Source organism: Oryx dammah, unplaced genomic scaffold, assembly GCF_014754425.2.
Source record: "Oryx dammah isolate SB20612 unplaced genomic scaffold, SCBI_Odam_1.1 HiC_scaffold_23, whole genome shotgun sequence".
NCBI lineage: Eukaryota > Metazoa > Chordata > Mammalia > Artiodactyla > Bovidae > Oryx > Oryx dammah.
In genome coordinates this window covers 64,498,823-64,511,229 of record NW_024070207.1, presented here as the reverse complement: position 1 = coordinate 64,511,229, position 12,407 = coordinate 64,498,823, and the positions used below count along the sequence as shown (strand labels likewise).

The window sequence follows — 12,407 nt, the reverse complement described above, 5'->3', positions numbered from 1 at the left end:
TTTAAAGATCACAGTGATGACAGAATTGGTACATGTTTCATCATAATACACCTACTTATGAGAACAGACGTTCAACACTAAAAAGGATTTACATTTTACTTGGATCATTTGCCGTGTGGGCAAATACTTCTGGTTGACTCAAAGCCAGGATCTTTATACAGTTCCAGAGGGAGGCCTTGGCAGAATTTGCTGATTACTCATTAAATGGCTGAAACATATAGAGACATTATTTATCTTACAAAGCTTACCCACAGCAAAAACAGAGGTAAAAATGAGGTAAAGACTATGGTCAAGATTATGGTTCTTGGAAAGGTTAAAAGTTAACTGTGTTTCTGGTAAGCTTTTTCTTGTAAGCATGTTTTAAACAAAGCTGAAAACATGAAGTGTTGGAAGGTCACAGTCTTAACAAGCATGTCTTGTTGTCCAGAGAAAACACAGCATTATACAACAACTTCTCCCAGCAGGCCTTTCAGAGACCAGTGTGGTCCCATGTGCACAGCAGAGGCATGGTTCTGATGCTCCTCTCTCTTCAATATGATCTCTGCTCCCGGGACTGTTGTTTCTGTCTGCATTACTCATGGAATAATAATAAGAACCAAGGAATCCACGACAGGCAGACACCATCTCTGCTTTCTAAGCCACAATGATAAACTAACATTAACCCTGCAGAAGGACGAATTAAATTACTTCCCTAAGAAGTCTGTACTTACCCTTAGTTCCCTGAGATAATCAATCAATGGAAACCAAAACTGGTCCACATTAACTGAGAACACGTGGACACCACTTTCCTCCAACTCCTTCCCCTTCGAATGATCATTGAGAGGCACTTGAAACTGGAAAGATGTGGCACTCCTCTAGGAAATAGCGAAGACTCCAGGAGAGGGCTCCATTTTCCGACAGAAAAGTGACATCGAATATATTGTTAAGTTTAAAGCAGAGGCTAAATGGTTTGGTGGGAGCATATTTTGGGGGGGTGGGGGGGCGGGGATGTCAGTTTTTTTATCATTAGTTTGTCATTGCTGTGGTTCAAGTTCTCAGAAGGTTGAGAATGTTGCCAGGTACTTCTCCATCTCTGCATACTGCTCTCTCAGCTTCTCCATGGCCTTCCTGTGCTCCTCATCCACTTCTGCCTGTTTGCTGTGCTGTTCTTTCATGAAATCTTCCCACTGCGTTATGTGCTGTTTCTCACTAGCCATTAAAAGGTCATTATGAATCTTATTTTCGCTCCTGTTCCCTCTGCTGGAATCTACAGACTGAGTCAGTAGCTGCTTGCAATCTCTGGAGAACTTGGTTTAAGTTGTCTTGCACTGTTTCTCTACATGTCGGAAGAGTATGTTCACTTGTCTCATGGGTCATATTCTTCAGATTTTCAAGAACTCTCATTTCTCGAAGACCATGTTTTTCTTCAAATACTTTCACAAAATAATGGGTTTCACCTTAGATAACTGGTCTGTGATCTAACAGCCTTGAATGAATTTCTCCAAGATCCTTGATAATGAGGTGTGCTGGTGAGCCCACAAACCCTAGAGAGTCCTTCTTCTTGCCACAGCCACTGCCTGGGGCAGCCTCACAACCCACCAGGGTCTCTGTCCCACTGTCGCTCATCCCACAAATTTAGTGTTATTTTCATCTTGACTTCATATTTACTACCTTTAGTGCTTGAATGAAATATGCATAAAAGTTGCTGTTTAGTGTATTTTGACCCTAAGTAGTGACTCTTCACTTTGTCTTTCATCATAGGTTTCACTTATATTACTGTACAGGTCCCTTTTAAAATGTTATTTGAAATGTATAGAATGATGAATTTCTTTGTTTTACTCTTTCAGGAATTGAAAGTATTACTTCTGTGATTCTGTAAATATGGAGAATGTTATAGATTCAACAGTGTGAGAGGATCATCATATATCTAGGTAGGGAAGAATTCTGGCACATTAAGAAGATGCCCAATATAGTGTCACTCCCTCCCTGTAAAGGTCAGTTGACTTTATATACCATATTTAGGTTTCAGGCCACTATTGTGGAACCCAGAGTGGGTCTGACACAGTTACAAGTAATTTTCTGTCAGGACCATCCTTAAATCATTAAAAACAATTCAAGAGATAAAGTACTAGACTCCTGAAATTTTGGGGCTTCGACTTCCTGGCTCATGAGTTAATCTTTGAAAGAAGTCAGTCTACCTGAGGTTCTTTTTTTCCTCCTGAGGTTCTTAAGGCCAGAGATAATACTAATCTTCTCTGTTCAAAGTCATAAGCAGATTTTCTGGCTCTTTCTGACCCTTAACAGTTGGGTCTTATTTAAACTGTTTTTTGGAAGTAAAGAAACAAAATAAATTACTTTCTAGGGATATCTTTCCACATGCAATTTTCTTTATTGTAGGGTTACTTTGAGGCAAGAGTATATCAGACACGACTGAGCAACTGAACTGAACTGAACTGATATGTATTATATCCAATAAAGTGAATTTCCCAGGAAATTTGACTAATATAGCATTACTACATAATGCATGTTTGTATGAAGGGTGGAGGGGTGCTTTGATGAATATAAGTATGTACACTAAACCAGAATAATTACACAAATTAGTCAGCAATTATTTTCAGTTATAAGAAGGAAATACATTTGTAAATTAATGTTTTGATGACTATTCATTTGCATGGAAAATTAGCCAATCAGTTATGTATATGTGAAAATCCATGCAAAAATAATATTTGAAAGCAAAAAGGAAACAATGAAAAAATGTTTTTATAAAGAAAAAATAACCATAACTGTCCTTGTGAAAAGAGTTTATTACAAATTTGGGACTTTTGATCCCATCCATGTAGTGTTCATTTCCTTAAGATTTAGTAGAAATTTGTAAAAATGTTGGTTTCATATTTATTATATTGTAAATGTACATGCAGAAGTAGGAAGTCAAGAAACACCTGGAGTAACAGGAAAATTTGGCCTTGGAATATGGAATGAGGCAGGGCAAAAGCTAATAGAGTTTTGCCAAGAAAACGCACTGGTCATAGCAAACACCCTCTTTCAACAACACAAAAGAAGACTCTACACATGGACATCACTAGATGGTCAACACCGAAATCAGACTGATTTATATTCTTTGCTGCCAAAGATGGGGATGCTCTATACAGTCAGCAAAAACAAGACTGGGAGTGGACTGTGGCTCAGATCATGAACTAATTATTACCAAATTCAGACTGAAGTTGAAGAAAGTAGGGAAAACCATTAGACCTTTCAGGTATGACCTAAACCAAATTCCTTATGATTATACAGTGGAAGTGAGAAATAGATTTAAGGGACTAGATCTGATAGATAGAGTGCCTGATGAACTATGGATTGAGGTTTGTGACATTGTACAAGAGACAGGGATCAAGACCAATCCCATGGAAAAGAAATGCAAAAAATGCAAAATGGCTTTCTGAGGAGGCCTTACAAATAGCTGTGAAAAGAAGAGAAGTTAAAAGCAAAAGAGAAAAAGAAAGATATAAGCATCTGAATGCAGAGTTCCAGAGAATAGCAAGAAGAGATAAGAAAGCCTTCTTCAGCAATCAATGCAAAGAAATAGAGGAAAAGAACAGAATGGGAAAGACTAGAGATCTCTTCAAGAAAATTAGAGATACCAAGGGAACATTTCATGCAAAGATGGGCTCGATAAAGGACCGAAATGGTATGGACCTAACAGAAGCAGAAGATATTAAGAAGAGATGGCAAGAATACACAGAAGAACTGTACAAAAAAGATCTTCATGACCCAGATAATCACAATGCTGTGATAACTCACCTAGAGCCAGACATCCTGGAATATGAAGCCAAGTGGGCCTTAGAAAGCATCACTATGAACAAAGGTAGTGGAGGTGATGGAATTCCAGTTGAGCTCTTTCAAATCCTGAAAGATGATGTTTTGAAAGTGCTGCACTCAGTACGCCAGCAAATTTGGAAAACTCTGCAGTGGCCACAGGACTGGAAAAGGTCAGTTTTCATTCCAATTCCAAAGAAAGGCAATGCCAAAGAATGCTCAAACTACTGCACAATTGCACTCATCTCACATGCTAGCAAAGTAATGCTCAAAATTCTCCAAGCCAGGCTTCGGCAATACATGAACTGTGAACTTCTAGATGCTCAAGATGGTTTTAGAAAAGGCAGAGGAACCAGAGACCAAATTGCTAACATCAGCTGGATCATGGAAAAAGCAAGAGAGTTCCAGAAAAACATCTATTTCTGCTTTATTGACTAAGTCAAAACCTTCGACTATGTGTATCATAATAAACTGTGGAACATTCTGAAAGAGTTTGGAATACCAGACCACCTAACCTGCCTTTTGAGAAACCTCTATGCAGGTCAGGAAGCAAGAGTTAGAACTGGGCATGGAACAATAGACTGGTTCCAAATAGGAAAAGGAGTATATCAAGGCTGTGTATTGTCACCCTGCTTATTTAACTTATATGCAGAGTACATCATGAGAAACGCTGGGCTGGAAGAAGCACAAGCTGGAATCAAGATTGCCAGGAGAAATACCAATAACCTCAGATATGCAGATGACACCACCCTTAGGGCAGAAAGTGAAGAGCAACTAAAAAGCCTCTTGATGAAAGTGAAAGAGGAGAATGAACAAGTTGGCTTAAAACTCAGCATTCAGAAAACGAAGATCATGGCATCTGGTCCCATCATTTCATGGGAAATAGATGGGGAAACAGTGGAAACAGTGCCAGACTTTATTTTTTGGGGCTCCAAAATCACTGCAGATAGTGACTGCAGCCATGATATTAAAAGACACTTACTCCTTGGAATGAAAGTTATGACCAATCTAGACAGCATATTCAAAAGCAGAGATATTACTTTTCCAACAAAGGTCTGTCTAGTCAAGGCTATGGTTTCTCCAGTGGTCCCGTATGGATGTGAGATTTGGACTGTGATGAAAGCTGAGCGCCGAAGAATTGATGCTTTTGAACTGTGGTGTTGGAGAAGAGTCTTGCGAGTCCCTTGGACTGCAAGGAGATCCAACCAGTCCATTCTAAAGGAGAAAACCCTGGTTCCATTCAAAAGGATTTCAGTCCTGGGTGTTCATTGGAAGGACTGATGCTGAAACTGAAATTCCAATACTTTGGCCACCTCATGTGAAAAGCTAGCTCACTGTAAAAGACCTTGATGCTGGGAGGGATTGGGGGCTGGAAAAGAAGGGGACAAGAGAGGATGAGATGGCTGGATGGCATCACCAACTTGATGGACATGAGTTTGAGTGAACTCCAGGAGTTGGTAATGGACAGCGAGGCCTGGTGTGTTGTGATTCATGGGGTCGCAAAGAGTTGGACACGACTCAGTGGCTGAACTGAACTAAAATGTACAGCATAGCTTGTTGAAATTTAGTGAAATAGTCTTTAAATAATTATATTTAAGAACTTATCTATAAAAATGTCATAAGGTATATTGACCTCAATTAAAAATACTGACTCATTGCTGTGGGCAGCTAATTCTTTGAATTGTTCTGCTATTTCTATTTAAAGTTGAGAAATTTGTAGCTTACAGAATTGCAGTGTAGTTCTGGTTTTTACTTCCCTAAATGAATAGAAGCAGTTTATCATGGGGAACATATTGTCATAAGACCTTGGTTTTAGCTGAGAGTGACTAAAGCCCATAGGTAGGCTGTTCCTTAAATTTATTTCTGTCTATAGTTGTAAACTGGATACATATTTGCCAAATAAACTTTTGAGTGGAATTGAAAAAAGTTTAAGAAACAGGTCAGGATACCACTGACTTGTGTGGTTCAGTTCAGTTCCGTTCAGTTCAGTCGCTCAGTCGTGTCCAACTCTTTGCGACCCCATGAATTGCAGCACGCCAGGCCTCCCTGTTCATCACCATCTCCTGGAGTTCACTCAGACTCACGTCCATCGAGTCAGTGATGTCATCTAGCCATCTCATCCTCAGTCGTCCCCTTCTCCTCCTGCCCCCAATCCCTCCCAGCATCAGAGTCTTTTCCAATGAGTCAACTCTTCTCATGAAGTGGTGAAAGTACTGGAGTTTCAGCTTTAGTGTCATTCCTTCCAAAGAAATCCCAGGGCTGATCTCCTTCAGAATGGACTGGTTGGATCTTCTTGCAGTCCAAGGGACTCGCAAGACTCTTCTCCAACGCCACAGTTCAAAAACATCAATTCTTCGGTGCTCAGCCTTCTTCACAGTCTAACTCACACATCCATACATGACCACAGGAAAAACCATAGCCTTGACTAAACGGACCTTAGTCAGCAAAGTAATGTCTCTGCTTTTGAATATGCTATGTAGGTTGGTCATAACTTTTCTTCCAAGGAGTAAGCGTCTTTTAATTTCGTGGCTGAAGTCGCCATCTGCAGGTTCAGTCCTTCACATTTAAGGGTTCAGCTTTGCTTTAGGGAAGCCATATAATCATAGAGCACTTTAGTGTTCTCCTGAGGTGAGGCTTAGGAATTGATATCCAGGAGTTCAAATGATAGGGACCAGTTTCCATTTGGAGCAGATCTCCAAGGGCAGTTCAAGATCAGAAGGAATTCTCAGAGCTTTTCATCCTCTAGGAAGATTTGTTCTTATGACACTCCAGGCACTAGGAGAAACTGACTGGCTCTTTATTCATTAAACAAATATTCATTAGGCACTGTGATAGGCAATCCTGATAAATGATGAACAAAATTGATACCATTACTACTTTTCACTGAGTTTACAGTCCACCTGATACAGAATCAAAGAACAAAATAAACCACCACAATCCAACTTTAGGGTCATAAGAGTTATAACATGTAGCTCTAGATAATCTCTGTTGGTAGTTTTGCCTGCTTGGCCTATTCATACTCTAGTTTGAATCTTGTATCCATGGCTGCTGTTTGGTGTCATCCACCAGAGTACCTTTGCTGATTATTAAACATGTTGAAAATTTCTGTACCAATTGGCATGAAGCTGCTACCCTCTAACCCTCCAAATCCTTCCTCCCATAAATACCCTGGCCACTCTGACTCCTCCATCTGAATCCTTGTATTTCTTTATGATCCAATAACAAACAAATGCGGGATCTTTAATTCCCAGATCTAATACTACCTACTGCATTTCCTGCTTATGTGAGTTGTTAAATATTTGGGCCTTCCCTTTTGCTTATATCAGTATTGACATTCTTGTTCCAAAACCCACTCAGTAATGCTATTATTCCTAGACTCTGGCTCTGCTTTTTCCTTGCAGCTCTTAAGTAAATGAACATATATTCATGAACACCAAATCTTTTGACTGGGTCTTCCTTATTGTTAGTAATTTTCTTTGATTCTTTCTTGCCTTTCTTTGAATCTTTATTTCGGTGTTTTTCTCTAAAGTTATCTGCTTCTTGATATATTACCCAGATGCAGAGTGACTTATGAAATTATCACTTGCCATCTGTTGACCAAATCAAGTGACCTGAGACATGGAAGAGAGGACTACATCTTTGATGTAAGAGACTGATTACCTTGAATATTCTACTTTAGTATCCCAGTTTTATATGATGTCTCAGACATAAAAGGTACTGATATTTTATTGTGCTTCATAACAAAACAGTTATTTTTTTAAGACACTGATGAATTGTACTTAAAATTTAAGTATATAAAAATGATCTGTGCATGCCTTGAGAAGACTAGCTATCTATGTGAAGTTCTCTAAATTTCTACTATAGAGCTTTATCCATGTAACTGAAGATTTTCTTACCTGTTAAATGCACATCTATCTAACAAGAGGAACCCTATTATTAGTCATCATAATTTAGTAATATGAATGGCTACCATTTTGATTATCTGATAGACAATCTACACTTTATTCATATATCATAATTCTTTCAGTAATCATTATTAGATAATTAATATCATTATCCTCATTTTAGACAGGAGGAAATTAAGAGATGCTAAAACTTTTTGCTTAAAATCATACAGCTACTCGGAATAAACATCAATATTCAAAAGAAGTCATTCTGACATCAGAACTTGTGCTGTTAGCATCACCAGATTTATCAGATAAACTAATTTAAATGTCTATTTAAATTTAAATTTCAAGAAAATAACAAATTACTTTTTAGTATTAATATACACCCATGAAATATCTGGGGCACACGCATATTAAAAACATTATTCATTTAATTGAAATTCAGATTTAGTTGGGCTTCTTGGCATCCTGTATTTTGTCTGAAAATGCTACCTTAAAAACTACATTTTGCTTTTTCCTAGGTAATTAAAACAACAGTGAACATTGAAGGTGGAGCAAGAAGAGTGGTGCAAAACATGATGGCAGTGGGCAGAGAACTGAGGGACCCAAGTAAGAGGTGAAAAGACCAAGAGTTTCGGAGGCTATTGTCAACTTAAAACATGAGAGTTTTATTTGCAACAGAATGAGGACAGTAGTCCAGGAGACAGCATTTCAGATAGCTCTGAGAAATTGCTCCAAAAGGTGGGGTGGAGGGAAGGTCAGTATATGATTTTGGTGAAGGGGGAGTACAGGCAATCAAGCACAATTCTTTTTGCAGATTTTGCTAGTCATGAGGAACAGTCATCACCATGGAGGATTTTAGTGTTTTTCTAGATATGAGGAGATATAAGAATTGGGCTCATAAAATTGGCTCCTGAAAATATCTGAAGACTTGTTCTGCCAGTCCCCCTCACATCCCCCCACACAGATAGACTCATTTCTGCTCTCCATCCTGAACTCCTTTCAAGAGGTGGTGTTGAAAATCAGCAGCTGAAGCAGCACATGATCTAATCCTTGTAGAAATAGATGGCAAGTACCAATTTGTAGCTGACATGGCCCCCTCATGGTCATAAGTTCAACCATGGCTCATGAGGCATTTCATGACCATTTCACCCCACAGTGCTAGGAAGGCTCATTCCTAGACCTGGCAAATATTTCACTGATAGGCCACTCAATATACTTTACTGGACTAGGTCATAACAGCAGCTAAAGGACGCTGGATGACCTGTCTTACTAGTCTATTACTATCCAGGAAAAATTCCTTCTTATTGTAACTTTCCATATCTAGAATTACAGTATTACAATTATTGATCTCATATAAAACTATATATTTTGTCAGAGGCTCAGTCACACATTTGTTAATGCAGGAAACAACAATCTTATAAAACAGCAAAGTACAAATAACATAGATAGCAGTATTAATAAAGTTGCAAGCAAGAGTTAAGTCGAGAACTTCCATTACATGCAGCCCAATATACTCTCAGGTCATCTGACTTAGTCTATTCTGTACCATTCTTTATCTTTCAGGAAAAGTATATATTGGCATTGTCCATAAGTCTCTCAACCCAATTCTCTAGTGTTACCAAGCTGGTTATCCTTCAGTCAGTTCAGTTCAGTTCAGTTGCTCAGTAGTGCCGACCCTGTGACCCCATGAATCACAGCACGCCATGCCTTCCTGTCCATCACCAACTCCCAGAGTTCACTCAGACTCATGTCCATCGAGTCAGTGATGCCATCCAGCTGCTTAGGTCAATGTAATTGTTTCCAAGACAGAGGGCCCCTTAAAACTCAAATGACCAGAGTCTGGTGTTAACCACGTAAATTCATTCTGTAATTGTGGGAGGTTTCATTCCTTGGCTGATTTATTTCCTTGTTGCTTTGATTGACCTTAAATAACTTTAGAGGAAAATTCATATTTATGACCAGGGTCAGAGTAGGTATTATAAACTGGCCAGATGAGAGGATCCTATCTAGTAATATTAAGAGTAGACTGAACTTTCTTTCTTCTAAAATAAATTTCCTAAAAGCTATCCAATCAGAATCTTGGAGGGGAGAAATCCACCAAGCTAACCCCAAAGTACTAGACACAGATAATTGGCTGCAAACCCAACAATTGGATTCATTTTTAAAATAGGGATAAAGTCATACCCATGATAGGAAGCACTTGATTCATATACAAAGTTCCAAGATATCAAGAAAGCATTGTAAACGATCATATGAGTCAAGTCCAGGATCTCGGGCTAGCTGCCTACTTCTAATTGTCTTCTCATTCTGGTGTAAGTGAAGAGTCCCCTATTTGAGCATTGTTTCAAGGTGAGTTTGAGTTCAGCAGTCCTCTCTATAGATCAGTCTGGTTCAGGGGCCCTTTGTAATTGAGAAATATGAATCTGAGGGTCAGTTACCTTTAGTTTTGCTGCATATTAACTAGTTAAGTGTACCTGCTGAGAGCCTTTCCATCTGAGTTGTCCTTTAAATAATGTCTTTTCCAATACGTATAATCCCCTGATGGCAGTAATCTTCATCCAAAAATTACTGAGATAAGCTTCAGAAACAAACTTAGAGTGTCCTTTTAATAATTCAATTACACTTTACATTAATATAGTGTAACAGCAAATAACTATCCAGGAAGTGAGTCTTAGTCAATACAGAACTCCATGAACAAAACTTGGATTTAACATTCATTGAAACATCTTTATTTCCTCTCTAAAATTACCCTCATATCTATCAAATATATTGAAATTAACACTAATTGATTTGCAAAATAAGTTTAAAAAGTTGTCCTGATAATTTATATAACTCTAAATGAATATATATTTTTCTTGCTTTGGTGAAACATTTATAAGGAGTCTCAGACTGAACCTCTGAGGGTTAGTAAGATCATGCCAAGTGTTTATCACAGATTTTTCCCAATAGATCTAGGTGAATTCCTCCCTTTTCAAGGCCCCCAAAATACCTTGAGATTTCTGTATCTGTTAATAAGGTAGCTTTCCTAATTTATCTGATAAAATTGCTGAGAACCTAAGAGTTTACAATCTCTGGAGGGAATAGATAGAGAAAAAAGATAAATGTTTCATTTCTACTTACAAAGGTATAATAAACTGAATTACTACGAGTCATAATTAGTTTGAGGGAAATATTTCCTTATACCTGGAAAACACAGATTTAAATCAGTAATTTTTCAGATAGAAACCATAAAATTTATAACCATATTTACCAGTTTATTCAGTCTTAGGCAATGAATCCTTTTTGTTAACAGTTTTATGAAGCCATCAGGTTTCCCATTAGAATTATTTAATCCCTTTCCCAGTTCAGCATTACAGTCTGAAGATCAGAAACTTGTATTTATTCAAAGGTCCTTTCCATAAATCTTCTTGACAAAGAAGCAGAGTCATCAGAATAAAACTATAACTGCCTAGAACTGCAAAAAAAAAAAAAACAAGAAGGCATGTTTAAAACCTGATTATAATGCAATTGACAAAGAAAGTTGGTTACTGCTGTGACATACAACACTTTAAGATAACAACTAGTATTATGACTGATAATATTTTACCAGGACATACCAGATTTTAAGGAATTTGATATAATTTCTAGGATATATATGTTAATAACATTTATTATACAATATACTTAAGATTTATTAATTTCACAATGACAATGCTTTCTGTGTAATTTAATATAACAATGAGACTAACTAGGTTAGTATCACTCTTTTGCATGTTTCAAGGCCTCTTTGAAGCATCCCAAAGTTAGCTAGTAGTCAAAGGAGTTCATTAAATTTTGATTTTGTAAGTTTTGTAAATAAATATCAAAAGAGTTTAGAACACTCAGATAGGATCATAGATCACTGTGAAACAATAGTTAATCACTTAGTCAAAGTAATAATAAAAGATTTCAAAAGCAAATACAGAATACTTAAAAGTTAACAAACTTAAAATCTATTATCAAAGGTAGTTCAACATCTAAAGAAAATTTGTCCTCTTAGAGAAAAAAGACATTCAAGTTTTGTACCAGTTTACTTTCAAAATTAATTTACTCAATTAAATTTATTTTAAACTTAGTCAAACTTTACCGAGCACAAAACTCTCTTCTTGAGAGGTGGTCCCAAGTTGATGGAGGAATAGGATGAGGAGACCATTTTCTCTCCCATAAATTCATCAAAAGATCATTTGAATGTTGAGCAACTTCCACAGAACAACTTCTGAACACTGGCAGAGGACACCAAGCACACAGAAAGCAGTCCAATCTCTTCAAAAGGAAGTAGGCCAAAATGTAAAAGATGAAAACAGAGAAAAAGATTTAGGGATGGAAACCCATCTTGGGGAGGGAGTCATGAAGGAGGAAAAGTTTCCATACAGTAGGAAACCCTCTCACGGGTGTGTCTGTGGGGATTTTAGGAATCTCAGACGGCAGCATAAGCAGGAGAAAAAAACAATAACAACAACAAACCACAGAATATATGCCTAACTGCAACTGCCAGTGGAGAAGTGGCCCAGACCTTTGCATCCATCACCATTGAGTAGGGGCTGGGTGGGGAGGTATGGGCTGGATCATCAGTCCTTATGGTAAGGACCAGGCCTGAATGCCCTGAGGACAATCTGAGGGCACTAATGTGTGATAGCAACCCAAACAGTGGGATCACCAGACACACACACACACACACACACACACACACACACACACACACACACA

General features: G+C 37.9%; 1 pseudogene; it reads right to left on the bottom strand.

Moving 5' to 3' along the window:
* Positions 1-981: 981 nt before the first annotated feature.
* LOC120881911 lies at positions 982-1,605 on the bottom strand (annotated as a pseudogene).
* Between the last annotated feature and the right edge of the window lie 10,802 nt (positions 1,606-12,407).